A 9,230-nucleotide genomic window follows, 5' to 3' on the forward strand; every position below is an offset into this window, starting at 1 on the left:
CGCCCTGTTTTAACACTTTGAGGTCATGAGCACCACCAGGCAAGCACATGTTCTCCATGTTGACCGAGATTGTAAGAGTGCAAACCCGGCCAGGAAAGCAGACAATGCAACGCAACACCAGCCAGGGAGGCCGGTTAAACTTTGGAAGTTTTACAGTGTTTCGTTTGTTTGCGGTAGTCAAGAAATCAGTGTGGGGGTGATTAGCACGATTTTGAGAGGATTTTAATGATGAAAGTGCACAGTTCGTATACAGAACAGTTCTGCCTTGTTAGCTAGCCAAGCTGTTGTCATGGACTCATATGGGTTTTTCATGCTGAGACTGCTCTCTGGCCAAGAACAACGCTGGTGTTTTCATACATGCCGAGGAAAATCCTGTAACAGAAAATCATTTGTAAAGTGGGACCACTGAGAAGAAAGCAACGTGCTCGTACATTACATTTCAAGTCGATTACAACCCAAACACAATTGCAGATAGTAGCAGCAAGTTCATTACTTCCTGTTCTCCCTATCAGTGTTGAACCAGACTTTCAATGCAGATAAGTGTTTTCGAGTGATGAGTCTATGCTACAGTTTTTCTTAAAACTGGTTTTGTAGATTTGACTTTAAAAACAACCTCAGATAAACTTCTTTATATAATGAACATCAAAATATCAAGGCAAACAGTTTGCGCCAACGTAAACACTCCTTTGCTGTTAAAAATTCTAATGTCAGTATTTGAAAAAATAGCGCTGAAAAGCCGTGGACAGTAATTTTTGCATCTGACCTAATTACATATGCATTTGTAGTAGTTTCCCTTTCAGATACAAAATTTATAGGAGGAGAGTATTTAAATAAATCATGCAAAATGATTTACTAAGGTTTGCGCTAGTCAATTTACTGGTATTTGCGGCATTATTTACCATCCAAAAAAACCATGTAAACCAGACATAAACCAGACGCTAATTTGCGCTAATCTCCGTAGATTGCGTTGGTCATTATGGAAATGATCTGCCTGCATCTGTGTTCTTTAATTTGTGTGTTGTCAGTAGATCACGAGCAGAACTTTCCACTCCCGTCACTGCTTTTTTGGAATTGTGCTCTCACGCTTTTTGCCTTGTTTAGTAATTCTGGCCCCAAATGTGTTTGATATCCTCCGACTGGTTGGAATCATATTCTGAAGTCTTTGCCCATTATACAAAACATGATTTTCTGTAAAAATGTCAACACCAACTGCCCAATATCTGCAGACTGGATCTGATTTTTGGAAACTAGCGTTGACTCATCCAGACTGCAAATCAGGGCAAAAATTGGAGCAAAAGCCATGTAGTGTATTTCAGCCTTGAGACGGTCTCTTCCTGTCTAAGTTCTTTACCAGAATAAGCAGAAAACAAACTTTATCTTCCACTATAAGTTCACATGCCCAGTCAAAATAAACATATTGAGTTAGCATGAACAAAGTCAGTCATAATATTGAGCTGGCATTGGATGTATATGTCTAAGTGGGTCTGTTTGTTGGGGCAGGTAGTGAAAGAAGAGGAAATAGCCATCTTGTGCAGATGGAAGGGGTACTTCAGCACCCACAGCTAGTTTTGTTGACAGACTCAAGGACAGCTCTGTCAGTTGTGTGCCCTATCCTGGCAGCTGGAGGTGGGGGTTTGGGATGTTAGTCACCGCCGTCCTCTCTCTGTCAAAGGGGCTTGAGCTGTCACCAACACCAGGGACTCTCAAATGATGAGTGAGAAGACACATGACCGGTTACCCCGTTAAAAGAGGACAGCAAACACAGAGACCGTGGAGGTCCCGCAGTCCTTTTCTCATACACTCTCTTAGCCTTTAAAGGAGTGTGAAGGTCATCCTGTCATGAGGTGGAAATGTGGGCCACTAATCATAATGGGACAGGTATATTGGGAACAAAACTGAAATAGAAATTTTGGCAGATAGTGATAGCCAGTAATTATTTTTCATGCTGCTGCCGATAACATGATGTCTGATATTATAAATTTATATTGTTAACAGTGTTTACTAAGGCAAGCATCACTTATAGCGCATGCTTCATACTTTTAAAAGTATATTAAACTTTGTTGTATGCCTATGTCAAAACATACACATAGCAATGTGATAGATAGATAGATAGATAGATAGATAGATAGATAGATAGATAGATAGATAGATAGATAGATAGATAGATAGATAGATAGATACTGATATGGTCTTATACTGTGCATCCCAAAATGTTTTTAATTTATGAGGCTAAAACCACAATTTTATCTAATTTATATCATATTTTATTACGTGAAATGCAAGAGAATGTACCCTGTATGTCTAAATATGGAGGTACTGATCTTACCTTCTTCTAAAAATACCATAATATCACCAAAATAAATATATTTGATTTGGCTTGAATAGCATTGCTTCACTGCGGCAGATTAGATTTAATTCAATTCATGAGTTTAGGAATGTTATTACTTCAGTTTTGACCTGATCACCTTGAAAGCGGGATAGCCAAGACACATTTATGTATTTTTTATTCATTATTTCTTGTAATTGGTTTCCTCTGCCTAAATTTGCCCTGCTATGCACAAGCTGAAATTTAAGACTATTTTGGCTTTATGAATAATTTGTAATTTAATTTATATTAAATGTTCATGGCAAAACTTGAAAGGTACAAAGGTACAGAAACATTTTATGCTTGAAAAATATTTGAGCCGCTAATTGTGAGATTTAAAAATGCTGACAGTTCTTCAAGTTTCTCTTTAAAAGCAAGACCCTGTGTGAGATTTCCCATCTTTAGATGTTTGCACTATCCCCAGCATCATGTCCTGTGTGGATGCTCTGAGGATTGACCTCATTTTGACCCCTGTAAAAGCAGGATTAGGCTGTGATGGAAGCATAATGCGTGCAGCTCAAACTCACAGGGAGATTTCTCCCATCGCTGTGTCCTGACTCAAAGCCAGGCTGAAACGGAAGCAGGACTATGAGCTAATGCGAGGCGAACGGCTCCAAAGGCCGGGACCCCCTTTGTTACGGCAGCTAATGTCTCCTTAACAGCAGAATCATTTTGGTGCTTGGAAAAAGGCTGATTGTTCTGCCGTACAGAGGAACTAATTATTGTTAAAGGCAAGTTGCCGCATTTCTCGCTCTCAGATTGCTTCACACTTGAAATGACCCGTGTGACGGAGAAAGAAAGGGAGAAGTTTAATGGCGTGATAGAGAAAAGAAAGAGCAGTTTAATGGAGAGGAGCCGAAATCTGTTGGGTTAATGTCAGAGGAGACCATAAACTGCCGGTCGCCCTTTTGTGTGCGGCGTGGGCTAGATACTTATTGTCAGCGGGGGGGGGGAGACACAAAGAATTTGACTGGAATTGTAAAGGTATTGAGATGTACTGACCCGTACTGTAAATGGACTTTTGTGAAGCTGCTCTCTCCCCAGCCTCCAAACCTTTTGTAAATAGCCGGAGCAGTGTGCTCGGTTAAATACTGTTTTGTCATCATTGTGACCCTCAGGCTGTATAGGACAGGCTTCAGGCATGTTGCCATGGAGAAGGTGGATGCAAGCATTCCCGTCCTTCCCCATTTTCTCTGATAGAGGGGCTGGAGCATGAAAAGTGGCCACGGATTTGCAGAGAAGGAACGACCAGACTGAAGAATCCTAGATCACTGATCGAGTCTGAGAATGTATTCAAGATCTAGAAGTTCTGTTGTAGTCTGCACCTCTCAAATGAGTCTGTTGAAAGCAGTGATTTGATTGTTTATTGAATTTAGTTATACTTTTACAAGGTTCTCTCATGACAACATTTTTGTTGGAACTGGTTTTGAGCTAAGCATATTAGTTAACTATGCAAAGAATTTTAATGTTACAACGTGAGGATAAATATATTCCCTTCAAAAATTCGGTTAAAATAGTCAATTATATATAAATTATTAGCAGAAAATCACACACACACACACACACACACACACACACACACATATATATATATATATATACATACAGTCAAACCAAAATGTATTCAGACACATTAAACATTAAATTCATTAATACAGTTTATTCACTATAGTTAAAAAAAAATAGTAATAAAATATGACAAGATCTCAGAGTTTTTTGGGTATAATATGTAACAGTTTACTTTATTTTGTTATCCTCACTTACAAAAATGAACTATAGTGTCCTGCACCCACTAGTAAAAAAAATAAATATTATATCTAGTGTCTGAATAATTTTTGGTTTGACTGTGTGTGTGTGTATATATATATATATATATATATATATATATATATATATATATATATATATATATATATATATATACAGGGTGCAATTTGTGGGGGGGATTTCCCCTTTCTGGTCTATGTATCCCTGCCTCTGCTGAATTATCCCCCCGGGTGTTTGGGATGAGATGCGTAAGAAATTAGTCCCACGCACTAAGAGCAAAAACCAAGTGCAAAACCCTGAGAAATGTCTTGAAATACAACATCTGAACAGTGTCTTGAGGTGTGGTAACCATAGTATAAGCTGAATAATTGACTCCAAAACACTGAATTATTAGAAAATAACTGCTTGATGCTTCGCATCATGGCCACATTACCACCTCGGTTGTGTATTCAACGCCCTGTCGTCAATTATTCCTTACATAAATAATTATCTAACATTTAAAAAATAATATTATAAATAATATTAAAAATAATTCAGCAGTAATAAAATGTTACAGTTTCAAGTAATGAACTATTGGCAGTTGTCAGCCCAAAATAGCTCCTAAATAGGATAACACTGACAGGTATACAGTAATGGAATTCTGTTTCTACAGAATAAAATCTGGAGTTAAGCACTTTGGGAAAAGTCAACACGAGTCGCTGTAATTGCTGCAAATCTGAACGGCCAGGGTGAGAGCGAAAGGTTTCACTCTAAATAATGGAGTCAACAAACACCAGCACAATCACTATGAGGGGTATTAGTAGCTGAGGCTGGTGAAAGGGGAGGCGACCCTGGGAGCGTTTTAAATGGGCACTGTTTGACTGGGGCCTCTGCCAACCCCAGCTAGGGTTCCATATGTGTGCCTTTATTAGAACGGGATTGAACTTAATCACGTTTGGCTTATGTTGCACCCTGTGATTGCCGAGAGTAATTTTCAAGGCCAGCTGCTTGTACAGACTCCCCACATTTCCCTATGTCCTCTGCTCTTAAACAGGCTTCAAACCAATAAATTATTTTGCTTATCTTGTTATGGCCGCTGTCCACTATGAACACACATACTTATAACATACTGTTGCTAGCCAATGTAAACTAGTCTGGTCTACCGCTCCGGAGCGAATGCGGTGGCCACGGTTCGGCCAGGCCAGAGATCAGCGTCGATAATCCGACGAAACAGATGAACTGGTGCTTGAATCTGACCTCAGCTGAGAGCGAGTGCGGTCAGCTGTACATCTTCTCATGTCAACGCAGCGTGTGATGGATTTGTGCTGTTTACTTTAATCTAATATACAGGCGGGCGTGCTCTGATAATCTGGCAGAAGAGGGCTCTTGTAAATGTGCCATATTAAATTCCTCAGCCGTTCGCTCTACTGTAGCATTTTGTTCCCATCTTCCAATTTCCGAAGGATGACTTTGGTTTCAAATAACTTGGCTGGAGTGCAAAGTCCAGTTTGATTCGTGTTACTTAGTAAACACTAAACTTTCACAGCCCCTAATTGAGTAATACTATACTGCTTAGATTTGCAACAAATTTGCACACTCATTAATTTACAAAACTATTCGTTTTTCAGAATGAACAATGCATTTGCAGCTAATTAAAATAAAGTAAGGTTAGTCACATGGGTCATTTAATTCTCTCTTATGCCATTACCATCTGACAGAAATACAAGTCTTTGGCTCACAGACATTACCTTATAAACTTAATACGGTAAAATTATAAGCGTAAAGCGTTCAGCGATGCACCTGCAAATGGAGAAACCATAAAAATGAGATTTTAATTCTGGTACAGGAAGTACGACAGCCTCTGACATCTGAACGGCACTGTGAAGTAAATTAATCAAGCGGCCTTGGAATCTCGATCCATTTTTAACGTTTTTGCAAGGCAAGGAAAACATCAGATTCCATTTGATTAGAGTGAAATTAAAACGTACACACATGTACGTTCGCATCAATCTATCTTCTGCCTCCGAAAGCACAAGTGATTGTGAAAGGTAGCTCTGCCGTTAATTGCTTCCATGTATTTCAGCCTGGATGAGGTAATTCCATATATTTAGAGTTGACTGAGAGCAAATGGCAGCAGTCAAACTCATTACAACTGATTATGAATGCTTACAGGAGAGTATTGGCCGAAGTGCTCAAGAACGGTCTGATTTTGCCTCGCCCCATCAGGAATCAGGGCTGATTCTTCTCCGCTAGCAAAAAACATTTTGACACATCATTAAACAGTCATATACTTACCATTTCATATTATAATTAAGGAACTCGCCATCCCTCCACTCATCTATCACTGTAAATTATTATTCTAGGTGAAGGTTCCCTGCGTGTGCTTTGATTTATACATTAGCGGATTCATCGCTCTTCTGTTCATTTGAGCGGAGCTGGGTTTTGACAGCGAGAGCAGTCTATCACATCTTGGGCAGCTGACCCCATTCATAGGCTGCATATATCATACCCAGACCTGACAGAAACCTGATTTACAGTCTTTTATTATAGCACAGTAATGTGTTAAACCTCCACCTGGGCTGCTAAAACAACTCTGTGGGTAAATCTGGAGGGAGACCTAACTCTAGACTCAGAGCTGTGAACTGGCACTTACTAAGCACAGATTGTAGTCCATTAAACCCCTGAGAGGACTGAAATGTATCAGCCGAAAATGAGAAGGAAGTCCATCTAATGTTCTGAGAAAACCCTCACAATCCTTTGACTTCACCTCCATTTCACCCTACAGCTCACCCAAACATTCCTCTCTTCTGCTTGAACTGTAATAATCATTATTTGCATTCCAGTTCAGTATGCGTCTATATTTGGAGACACTGTAAGTGGTTGATGGTATAGTCTTTTCTGTAAGGACTCAGCCGAGTGTTTGGAAATGAAAACCCAAACACACTGTTCAGCATGAAAGAAAGCACTTACTTTTGCGCCTCAACTTACACTACCAGTTAAATGTCTGGACACACATCATTTTTTATTATTGCATTTTTATTTAATTTAGGAAAAAGTCTAAAAAATAAAAATGGAGCTCACGCTCAAGTAAAAAAAATCATCTAAATGTATTATAAAAATTAAAAATAAAAGTAAAGTCATTAAAACTATGACATAAAAAAACGGAAGTATGGAAATTACAGTACGTTGTTATCAGAAAAAGAAAACTTTATTTTATTACTTTGCAAAAATTAAAAATTACAGCTTAACCAACTTCATGAGATGCATCCTGGGATATATTTAAACAGTATTAAATGTATGCAGGGTTGTTTCAACACATCAATTTGGATCAAATATGGACAAACCCAACTGTTGGATTTAAAAATGTAATTTAAACCAATGGTTGCGTTTGTCTATATTTAACCAAACCATGCTTTCTATTCATATTATGGTCCAAATCATCCATTAAGTTCATGAGAAACATAAATTCAGACACTAAACTTTAGATCTTATGCTAAGCTAGAAAGAAAGAAAGAAAGAAAGAAAGAAAGAAAGAAAGAAAGAAAGAAAGAAAGAAAGAAAGAAAGAAAGAAAGAAAGAACAAACGAATGCATAAATGAATAACTGAACAAATTAATAAATCAATCAATCACAGGATAACATCTTTATTTGGCTGGATATGAATAAAGATATAAGCAGTTGTGCTTTCAGAACAATGACAACATCTCAGCCCATGACAGAAGATAAATGAAAACCAGTTGGGCATTTGAAGAATCCAACATGATGTGTAATTTTGAAGTATTAATCTTTATTTTCACCAGGATAACACAGCTGTAACTGATGACAAATATGGTGATCCATCTTAATTTCACTTGGGATTGTGTGGCAGAAAAAAAAAAGGGGGGGGGGTGTATATCCATCTTTCTCTAGCTTGGGCATAGTAAAGAGATGAAAGAATGTCAGAGAAACAGAGCAGCTGTTCTGAAGTTTTAAGAAGGGAAAGAGAGGAATCAGATGTTTGTTGCAGGTTGAGGGCATCATGTCTACAGCATTAAACCATGATTGAAGCCAGACAGGAGAAATTGAGTTCATCTCTTGCATGGAAGCCATTTACATCCAGCTTTTCATTATAACAGTCTGGTCACTGTATGAAACGGGGACCTTTTCGAATTTAATTGAATTGTTTTTACTCTATGAAACATTATATTAGACAAATAAGTATTAATAAATTCATTGTAATTATATGTTATAACATATGTTGAGATAACAGTAATTGTGACTCAAGATATTGAATGTCAACATTTCTAATAATATAATATAATATCATATAATATAATATAATATATAAAAACATTAAAATACACATATTTTTGTCTACATTAAAGGGATAGTTCACCCAAAATGAAAATTCTGTCATTAATTACTCACCCTCATGTTGGTCCACACCCGTAAGACCTTCATTCTTCTTCAGAACACAAATTAAAATATTTTTGATAAAATCTGATGGCTCAGCAAGGCCTCCATTGCCAGCAAGATAATTAACACTTTCAGACGCCCAGAAACCCCACCAGAAATTTTACATTCCCAGAACATTCTCAGAACGTCCCCACTGGTGTTAAGGACGTTGCCTAGTAACATTCCCAGTACGTTCAGAGACGGTCACGATGTGGAGTTCTTTTAAGTTTTGGGGGACATTATTTGGCGGACCTTCACAGAACATTCAAGATGTTTTCTGAACGTTTAGGGAACCATACATTATTTGGAAATGTTCCCTGAACATCCCTGCTGCCCTTGTCAAAAAAAAAGAATTGAAACAAAACTAAAAAAATTAATGTCTTACAAAAAAAAAAAAGCTCTTTACAGGTATTTCTTGGATTATTATGAAACTTTTTCTTTAAAATGCAAATCACTTGTAGTAAGTCATTAGCTGACAACAGCACATGCATGAACTAATGTAACTGCTGTATCACTGAATCAGCAACTACACAGTTACTGCAGCCTTTAAATAAAGAAACATGCAGCAGAACATTAGCATTTCAGCATCATCATTGACTGAAGCACAGGCGCTACTCTCCAGCACAATGGTGACCTCACAAAACTCAGATAACAGAAACAACATTAAACTCTAACAGATCTCTCT

This window comes from Megalobrama amblycephala, linkage group LG2 (assembly GCF_018812025.1).
Source record: "Megalobrama amblycephala isolate DHTTF-2021 linkage group LG2, ASM1881202v1, whole genome shotgun sequence".
Taxonomy (NCBI): Eukaryota; Metazoa; Chordata; class Actinopteri; order Cypriniformes; family Xenocyprididae; genus Megalobrama; species Megalobrama amblycephala.